This window comes from Malaya genurostris, chromosome 3, assembly GCF_030247185.1.
Source record: "Malaya genurostris strain Urasoe2022 chromosome 3, Malgen_1.1, whole genome shotgun sequence".
In the NCBI taxonomy this organism is placed as follows: domain Eukaryota; kingdom Metazoa; phylum Arthropoda; class Insecta; order Diptera; family Culicidae; genus Malaya; species Malaya genurostris.
Window position 1 is genome coordinate 181,407,120 of NC_080572.1, and position 10,812 is coordinate 181,417,931.

Consider the following 10,812-nt stretch of genomic DNA (forward strand, 5'->3'; position numbering starts at 1 on the left):
GAAACGAAATCCTGGGTACGGGCCTGTGTACTCCCAGTCATCTCAGCTCCACTATTCATCTCATATACTAAAACCATATGCTGCATCTTTTCGACTCTGAGGGTAAGATGGAAATTGGTGATTTCGCTTCAAGTTTTCACGTCGCTATAACAGCAGTATTACACAATTGTCGAACTTAACATATTTTCTGAATACCATAGAACTTACTCTTTACTCTACATTTCAAATAAATTATCTTGCACATAATCGAAGAAATCACAGAAATCCTGATAAATGTAATTAGTAAAGTAGTAAAGCAGTAAATTAGTAATTTAGTAAAGCGATAAATTTTGGCCATTCCAAAAAAATGTTCGGTTACCGGCACCTCACGAAATTTCACTAAAAATGGAAAAAGTATAAGTAAAGACTGCAGTTATTCAAAGAAAAAACAGATTTTTTTCTTTTTGGAATCGTTTTGGACAAAAGTCTTCATTGTCCGATGGTGACTTCGCCTTGGCTCTCTTGGTCGATGATTTGTAAGGTTCCACGTTTTTTCTTAGCCGATCCATCTGCTGTATGAGCAGCTAGGTGTTTGTCCAAAACTTTGAGTTACTTTGTCTCGACAGCAGCCTGCAAACCACTGACAATTTTTCACGATTTGATGAAAAAAATGGAGTGCCGGTAACCGAAAACCTTGGTGTGCCGGTAACCGAAATCGGTAGACATTTTGAAAATGACAAGAACAATCTTTGGTTGCGAAAATTTTGATAGCATCCGGTATAAAATCACGAAATAGATCGATTTCACCTCATAAATATTTAATCCACTCACCTTTCCGATTGATGTTCTTCAATTTATGATACCATAAAAAAATCAGAAAAACTTTTGTGTTGATTTTCGCGCAATTAAAATTTGTTTTGAACGCAAATTTCTAAAAGCTTGTAGGAAAGGTTTCAACTCGGTTCGGATAACAGTAACAGATACTATTAATATTAAACAAACTTATAAAACCGATACACTGAAGAATGATGTAAATAACATTCCGAAATACGCGTATCTGTATTGTAACGTTTGTTAAGCTTCATTAAAGTATAGTGACTTTGTGAAAGTGTAATAACGTGACAGTGAAATAGTAGAATTAAATGGTACATAAATAGTGCAACTATTGAGTAACAGATAACATTTTCATTAATCTTGATTCTATTCATTGGTCTTCGTTATGTAAATCTTACTTATTTACTTAATTTTATTAATGTGAGTTTAAATTATATTAATTCGTCACGTATTATCTAGATCGGTAATTCACAATCTTTTTATATCACTCCGCGGATCTTCTCCTTTAAAATTGATTTTGTTCGCTGAAAATATATTTACACTCTATTTTTTAAAATTGTATAGTATCCACGGAAGTAAGGACACATAAGTTTGGAAAACGACAACTTGAGTATTATATTGACACAAACCATTACACCCAAACCTCCGTTTACGAACACTTTTTTTACGTTACCTCTTTTTACGTAACTCTTTTTACGAACTAAATCCCAAATAACGTAATCTTTTTTTACGAACCAAATCCCAAATAACGTAAACTTTTTTACGAACCAACATCGTAAAAAGAGGTTTTTGCATCCAATGAAAACAATTTCCGGCTCCATGGAAATTACTACAATATGGCTATTTTCGGAACGGGATTGATGAGTGGATGACGGAAATCGATGTTTGAAGTGGTTCGGAAATCCAAGATAGTTACTTTCGGTTTGTCGATATTCCTTAAAAACCTTTACAATGTAGATATTTTTGGACCGGAATTGATGAGTAGATGACGGAAAACGATGTTTAAGATGGTTCGGAAATACAAGATGGCGACTTGTTTAAAAACCCTTACAATATGGGTATTTTCGGAACGGGATTAATGAGTATATACCGGGAAATTATGTTTGAAAGCGCTTCAAAAATCAAAATGGTGGATTCAGTTGTATCGGTATTCTTTGACGATCATTACGATATGACTATATATAGTTTAAAAAAAAGTTATGCTTCTGACAAAGGTGTTTCCTGCTAATCATTATTGTTTGAATATTGTACTATATTTTCGAAATGACCATAACAAGTAGACGTCTGAACAGCTATAATAATTTTATATTGTTATAGTTATTTTGTATGCCTTCAATATTTTATTGAACAACTCGAAATATCAATCTAATATTTGGAAGCAAACATTAAAATTTGGTTTCAAATTAAAGACCGTGTTCTTCATTTTTTTATTATTTTCAGTGTTACACTTAGAATTTCAGTTGTTTTGGTGTACGTGATAAAGTCGAAAAAAGTACTGTTATTCTCATCACGACACATTTGTTTTTATTTAAACTTGTCAAAATCTCATGTCAACTGGCTCGTCGGAATATGATTTAACATTTTGTAAGCCATTGAGAAAATGGGATATTATTTGGCTCAAGTGATAAGAGTCAGTTAGACAACCACATGACACTGAATTTCTAACATTTATGAGCAATTCTAGAAATAAATAGCAGATAAACTGGCAGGATCAACTTTCTACGAATCGGATGAAACAATGTACACCTCTTCAGTATGGCAATCGCTTCTTCCTGATAAAGGAACCTTTTCGACTCAATGTTAATTTTTAGAATGTCGAAATTTAAAACCGTAACTAACCACTTCAAACATCGTTTTCCGTCATCTACTCATCAATTCCGGTTCGAAAATACCCACATTTTAAAGGTTTTTAAGGAATATCGAAGAAACCGGAAGTCGCCCCATCTTGGATTTCTTAACTACTTCAAACATCGTTTTCCGTCATCTACTCATAAATCCCGTTTCGAAAATACCCACATTGTAAAGTTTTTTTTAAGGAATATCGACAAACCGGAAGTCGCCATCTTGGATTTCCGAATCACCTCAAACATCGTTTTTCGTCATCTACTCATCAATGCCGGTCCAAAAAATCTACATTGTAAAGGTTTTTAAGGAATATCGTCAAACCGAAAGACGTCATCTTGGATTTCCGAACCACTTCAAACTTGTTTTACGAAGTAAATTCCAAATAACGTAAACTTTTTTTACGAACCAAATTCCAAATAACGTAAACTTTTTTTACGAACCAAATCCCAAATAACGTAAACTTTTTTTACGAACTACCTCCATTTACGAAACCCCGTTTTGTTCGTAAATGGAGGTTTCGGTGTATTATATTATTTGGATTCTTCCCAGAATATTTTCAAAAATTCGAAAACACTTATTTTTTCGTAATAAATTTTATCACATCTAAGAATGCCTCATATTTTTTTTATTTTCCATTGAAAGACGGTAAATACGAACGATTACAGTTCCGCTTAAAGGTCTCGGAGGGGATGGTATTGAAACTAAACAGTAGTTTTAATGCATAATTTCACAACAAACTTGAACATGCAACTCAAACCTATTCAAGTTTAGTACTAATAGACGAAATTTCATTCGCAAAATTTTCGCTATTTTCTTTATTTCTCGTGGGCTGCTGTTTCATATCGCTTTTTTGTGAGGAATACTTCGACTATCTTTATGTTACGTTGGTTATTGAAACAATTATCTTTGACGTTTTTTTAATGGAATCAAAAAATTACACTTTTGTAAGGTAATTGTTGAGCAAATGTTTTGGAAATATGAATCATCAATTCAAAAAAAAACACTTAAATTTGATGTACATTTGGTCGTCAGAACCGTCCAATTTTTTTGAAAGTCGTTCATTTATTTTCAAAGTAAAACCCAAAACATCAGTTAAAATGTGCTCGGCTGATCCATAAGAGATGCCCAACAACACAGCAATCTCTCTAATCGGTACAGAACGATTTTGAAACACGATTTGCTTCGCCGATTCAATGTTTTCTTCAGTAACAGATGTTGTTGGGCGGCCAGGGATCTCATCATGATCCAAGCTTGTACGACCACCTTTGAAGCGTTTATACCACTCGTATGCCTGTGTTTTTCCTAGACACGATTCACCAAAGGCCTTTTCTAACATTTTCAACGTTTCGGAACACTTAAAACCATTTGCAACACAAAATTTGATGCACGCACGTTGTTCTAAATTTTCATCCATTATAAAAATCGCCACACGAAAATTTTTCAACTTCTTTGTATAGACGCCAAACAAAAACTAATCGTACGATATGCGTCAAAATTTGACAGAATGTGTATAAAAGTGTTGCCAACGTTGAGAGAATAAAAGTTTACCGATTGGACAAGCGCGGGAATTTCAAAATTAAAATTCCGGTTCTTTTTTGATCATAAGGTATATCTTTAATTCAATCGAAAAAAAAGATTTAGAAGCTTCAAAAAATGGATTTAGACATACTAGCCTGAAACCAGTGCTTTCAAGAAAGTCATCCTGATCCACTGTCAAAGCGTTAAAATGTCCTAAGCTACTACTGCCCTGATGGCCTAGTGTTTTCTCATATTCTCGTTTACGTCGTTCAACTGATCTCGACTACAAAATATACCTAACAGCACCTTAGAATAATCGAGAGTGTTAGTTAATAAAATCTATGTGGTATTCTCCATATCCAATAACATTATATTATCAAGATATCCTGCTCTTACATTTTACGAACAAATCGTAAGCGACATTTTTTTGCGAGCACGGCGCCCACAGGCAAATCTGCATCGAATCTTGTACATACAAGCAGGTGAGAGAAATGTCAAACTCGTGCGCGCCAAAATAGCACCACTGCGCTCCCATACAATTGACATGATATCACGCGTATTTTTCTAGAACGGCCAATAAGCCACCTGTCAACTTAAAGTTTTGAAAGAAATTGCAAGCGAGCTATGAAAGATAGTGTATTAAATTTTACATCAGACGAAAGAGAAAACTTTTCTCTGCCGTTTACTATTATGACTTACTCTCAGCTAGTGCCGAGTCTTTCGAAATTACACTTCAAAGTCAATGTTGATGGATGGCTTATTGGCCGTTCTCAAAAAAAAAAAAAAAACGCGTGATATTTTCAATGTGATGTCGTGCGATGGCGTACTTGTTGTGGAAACATATCGTTAGCGGCCTTCACTTTCAACTTTATTCTGCTCCTCATGCCCTATAGCCCACACTACTTACACACTCATCTCATCGTATTCAAACTCATAGTAGCTAACACGTAACTCAAGATACAAGAATCGTTCTAAATTATTAGGAAAATTCAAGTTTCATGTCCCGTTCAGACTAAGAATGTATTAAGATTTGAAACAAGCTTTTAAATGTATTTGCGATGTAAATTTTACAAAACCAAATAAATGAATAAATTCGAAAATGTAGATACAACTTTCCAGTACCTGAGTTCTGACAATCAGCTTTAAACGGCATTTATGACCATTCAAAAGATATCAACTCTAGAAACTTAACCACTGTATGGTTTAATGCTTAAAAGCCTATTTGCACTATTCCGGGACGGGACCATCCGGGACATTTTTTTCCTCATCGGCGATGACTGAGTTGCCGGCGTCTGCATGTATTAGAATGCCGGATCCGGCATAAAATCCATTCGGTTGCCACCGATATTCCTCGCTGAGTTTTTCGCACCGTCGGCACCGGTAAAACCTCAGCGAGGAATATCGGTGGCTACCAATTGGATTTTATGCCGGATCCGGGATTCCAATACATGCACACGAGGGCAGCTCAGTCATCGTCGATGAGAAAAAAACGTCCCGGAATAGTGCGAATAGACTTTAAATAAATAATGTTTCCTTAATTCACAAAAAGTGAAGAAAAGAATCGCTAAATTACGAAATGTTCAAGTAATAACACAACTGAATTTCGAAACCTGTTCAAGTGCTACTTACAATCCTAGGTAAACAGCAATTGTTGAAAAACGCAAAAGCATTTTTCTTCGCTACTGATAAATGAGTCTTCTAGAAAAAAAAGTTGCCCCTTAACTTGTTCAAAATACCTATTTTTGCAGGTAACCAGTAAGCACTTATCATGGCTGTAAAAATAGCCTTTCATGGGCTTCGAAAATTATTATAGATTATAGCCATAAATAAGCATTATCTAAGCAAAGCCTACGCAAATCGAACCTAGTTAAGTCTCAATAGCGATTAGTCACTGTCATAATGGGGCATTAGTACGTGATAATTGGTAATCGGAGTTATGCACTAGTTCAATACTTTTTGAATAAAAAGAATGCATTAGTTAAACATCTATCATACACTCAAATGTTTACACTACATAATAGAAAGTCTTTTCAATCAGATCTCAGTGACATTGAGAAGTAACATTAGCATAAAGAGTGCACGAGTTTTTTCAGTTGAACTAAGATATTTTACCCGGAAAACACGAGCTCGGATTTGGCAGAATTGCTCTAGTTTCAAGTGTGGCCAACGCGCAGAACCAAAAAGACCTCATTACGTGCCTGAAAGAGCACTCGAAAACTGACCCGTTTTGCCAAAACAGTAGCTATAAATCTCGGGAATCGTATGGCATCTAAATAAGCGCCAATAATGTCACCTCGGCTTTTAGTGTGGGGACAAAATCTGTCGGATGAAGAAAACTATGTTTCGATTAATGTGCACGGCAGGTACGGCCAACGTTTGCGCACAGGCACTCGGGAGGGTCTAATTTAAATGAAAAGAATTTGTGCAAATACCGTCATAGTTTACAGGTATAGGAGAGTATGCTGTACTGTGGTTAGTTGCCATGCCATTCCGATATCATTAAGAATCTCGAAGTAAAAACAGGAATCAACAAATTTAAAAAAGCAAAATCTAGAGCAAATAGATTTTGAGACCAACATGAAGAATATAAAAATCAAATTTTTCACATTCTATGACTCTCGAACTAATCCATACGACAGTTTCCCCAAAGTGACTTCTGCAAAACATTCCCATTACAAGCCATTGCACTGCCTCCCTGTCGGAGAAAAGAGTGAATAAATGTTCCGTTAGTGATATTATTTCCTATAAAATGACGATCGCACAGTTGAAGTCCATTCAGACTTCGTACGTTGGTAGCAGATGTCCGTGAAGAGAATAACTTATGAGCTGATGGGACCTTCGGTCGTGAAATCTGGAAGAACGAATCCATGGAAGTTTGTCCCATCTGTCGGTTTGATTTATTCATTAGATAGGAACAAGTAGTCGACTTCGCGAGCTGCATGCTATATGTATTGCAATGAGTAATGGAGTAGCCTGAAAATGGTGTGTGGCCTTAGCTCCAGTTGTAATCGATGTCCGACAAATTTGGCTCGAAAATGCAATTGTTCTGCACTAGATGGCGAGCGTTGATAAAACAGGATATGCAGAAAGAGGTTAGTTACTTCTGGAATTCTGCTACGGCGAGAGGTCGGTTGCTAACTAACGGAATGTTGAAGGGGCATCATCATGATCGACCTAAAAAAATACCAGTTCCTCACAACGTGCAATTCGTCGGTACGATAAGTTTAATGAGTTGAAGATTCTCAAGTTGCTATACCAGCATGCGTACTAACGCTAGTATGCTTATTTTACAGATCAGTATAATTAAAATAAATTGCCGGATTTAAGTTGTAACTGTAACCATTAATCGAAAAACATTTCCGTATAGGACTAGTAAAATATACGAAGATCTATTCTATCGGGCTGCATTTTGAACGGTGTATATCATTTTCTAGAATAGTTCAACAAATGGGAGAATATTTCATGATTCAGTTCCTACCTATCTATACCTTGTCATCAGTTTTTATTTTTTTACGTGAATGACATTGACAGCTGTCTAGTATCCCCTTGTACACTAAGACAATTGGCATATGACGGCGTTGTTTCAGTTACTGGACCCAAAGCTATTGATCTGCAAAAACCATTGTAAGATACCTTAGATAATTTGTCCGTTTGGGCTGTTCATCTGGGTATCGAATTCTCTGCGGAGAAGACAGAGCTGGTCGTCTTTTCAAGAAAGCATAATCCCGCGCAGCTTCAGCTTCATATGATGGGAAGAATGATCCAACAGGGTTTGACTTTCAAATACCTCGGGGTGTGATTTGATTCCAAATGCACGTGGGAAGGACACATTAGGTATCTGATAACAAAATGCCAACAAAGAGTGAATTTTCTTCGAACAATAACAGGATCTTGGTGGGGTGCTCATCCGGAAGATCTAATAAAATTGTATCAGACAAAGATACTTTCAGTGATGGAATATGGATGCATTTGCTTTTGTTCCGCTGCAAACTCTCATATTATCAAACTTGAGATAATTCAGTATCGTGGTTTGCGAATTGTTTTAGGCTGCATGCATTCGACACATACAATGAATCTTGAAGTTCTGGCGGGAGTTCTTCCATTGAAAGATCGTTTTTGGGAGCTTTCATCGCGACTGCTAATAAGATGTGAAGTACTGAATCCCCTGGTTATTGATAATTTCGAAAGGCTGAGCTTCAATCTCAAACGAGATTCATGACAGTATATTTTAACCATATGTCACAGGAAATCGACTCTTCAAGATATATTCCTATCCGTGACAGCCTCCAATGAAAGAGCCGATATTTTAGCCATACGTGGTGCTATTGAGGGTGAAATTTATGAGAGACCGATTGCTTTCAACGGATTCTATAGCGCGTCTCGCCAAAGAACACTTGCCAGCTGCAAGCTTCTTGGGATAAAGATGATCTGGGTCGGTGGATGCACTCAATTATTCCTAAAATATCGACAAAGGCATGGTTCAGGGGACGAAATATTCGTTCAGTTAGCTAGAACGATTTGTTGTTGTTTTTACTCTTGCAAAAAAAGAGTGAAAATTAGGTGTTACCTTCATATAGAAAGAAGATTTGTTGATATTCTACGTGAAGTAGAAGTATTGTACAGGTATGTAGTGTTAGCTAAAAAATAAGTGGAAAAAACTTCAGAAATTCTCCAGTAAAACTAGTCCAACGGGGCTCCAACTCCTCATATTAAAAATGGCTCAACAATGGACCTCTGTCTACCGGGTTTGTTGAACGAAAAACATGGCATTCGGTTCAACGGTCTGTTTTAAAATCGCCTTACGAAGGTCCCGTGTTGGCCTCCCGTTGAACGATTGATTGTACTTTCATTGGACCAATGATTCAACGTATTAGACCAATGAAGGACCACCGTTGAACGTTTTTTTTCTAAGGGGGTAGGGAGTAGAAGGGGGTAATGTCGTGCACTCTTTTTATCGAATATTTTCCGTCTGAATATGACGAGTAAGCATTAGTTATTTAGGGGTTTGTTACCTTATGTGTACCGATTTGTGCAGAAGTGCACATGACTAGTTTTTATTTTTACGTTTCGCATTCAGCTCATCAGTGCGTCAGCAGTTTATGTTGAACTGCTAACGCCACCTAACGGTTCAACATAAACCGCTGAGCAGATGTAAAGTATTTGCTACTTACAAATCACTTATTGACACCGATGTGCCATGTCTATCCTGACGTGCCGAAAGAGCAAAAAAAATTGAAGGCATACTGGCCGCCAACAGATTGTAGTCATTTAGAGGTTTGGTACCTCATGTGTACCGTTTTGTAAGCATTATTTAGAAAGTTAATTTAATTATATAAAACGACACTTTCGTAGCAATAATTTTTTTAATAAAAGAAGGGCCATCGAAATTTGTGGGAAAATGCCGTGCAGTATTCGAAAATTTCATGACATACTGGGCCTTATTATCGATATCACTACACGGTGAAAACCAAGTGAAGTGATTGTGACCTTTAAAGCAAATTCAGCAGCTGCACACTGAAATAAAAATCTTTTTTATACTCATTAGATTCGTCATATGAATCGTATAACTCATTAAAGCCATATGGAAATTTGCATTTTTTATTAAGAATGTACATGATGTCTATATTAGTGTAACAATAATGAATTGATAAGCATATCACATACAATTTATATGAAAACTCGATAGAACTTATCCCATTTCATCATGTATGTGGTGAGTCCTCGATATTCATCAGCTGCTTCAGACAGTTCACCTGGGATTTCTGCATCATAAAGCAATTTTTAATCGCAGACGCGTTAGCTCTTTCAACTCCCATTAAGGATATATTTACGAATCATGAAATAATAAGGTATGTTTCATTTCTTCATTACTGACTAGTAAAATGATTTATTTTTTATTTAATAGCTTTGGGGTCACACTTCTTTACCGTTAATATCAGAAAGTGCTTCCAGGGATTCACCAGTAGTAAAGCTCGAATCCTGAAAGAACAGCGCGATAACAAAAAATCACCGATAGACGTAAGTGTAAAAACGAAATTATTTTGAAATGATAAAAATAAATAACAAAGTTTTTATAATAATGCAACTATATTTTATTGCAGCTTTTAATTCCTCTTAAAATAATAAGCCCATTGTTTTTAACAATATTGCATATTCGCATCACTTGTTTAATTCAATAGTAATCATTTGATCTATATATTACTGGTATATGAGACTATAATGGCCTGAATTAAAGGCTATTTATAAATGTTATACAACAAGCCATATGGTTTACATGAATGTATCTATATAAATTCTGATTGAATAGAATATGCACTTCATAAATTGTCCCAATATATGTTGTGTGATTATCTAATAGTTGTTATAGGGGGTGCTAATAAATTTTATTGAGTCTGGAAATTCCATTCGCTATATGAAATTCTTATGAAAATAACTTTAAGAAAAGTATTATGTTTTATATGATTATCTTATATGTTGGACATGATATTGATACACCATGTAATTTTCATTGGAATTTCCAATAGTGCAAATATATTAGAATATCATATAATAAGAAAATGAGAATTTAGCTCAGGATTCGTTTGGGTGCTCTATAATACGAGTAAAACTGAAACAAACGTATTCCCAGCAAGCCGT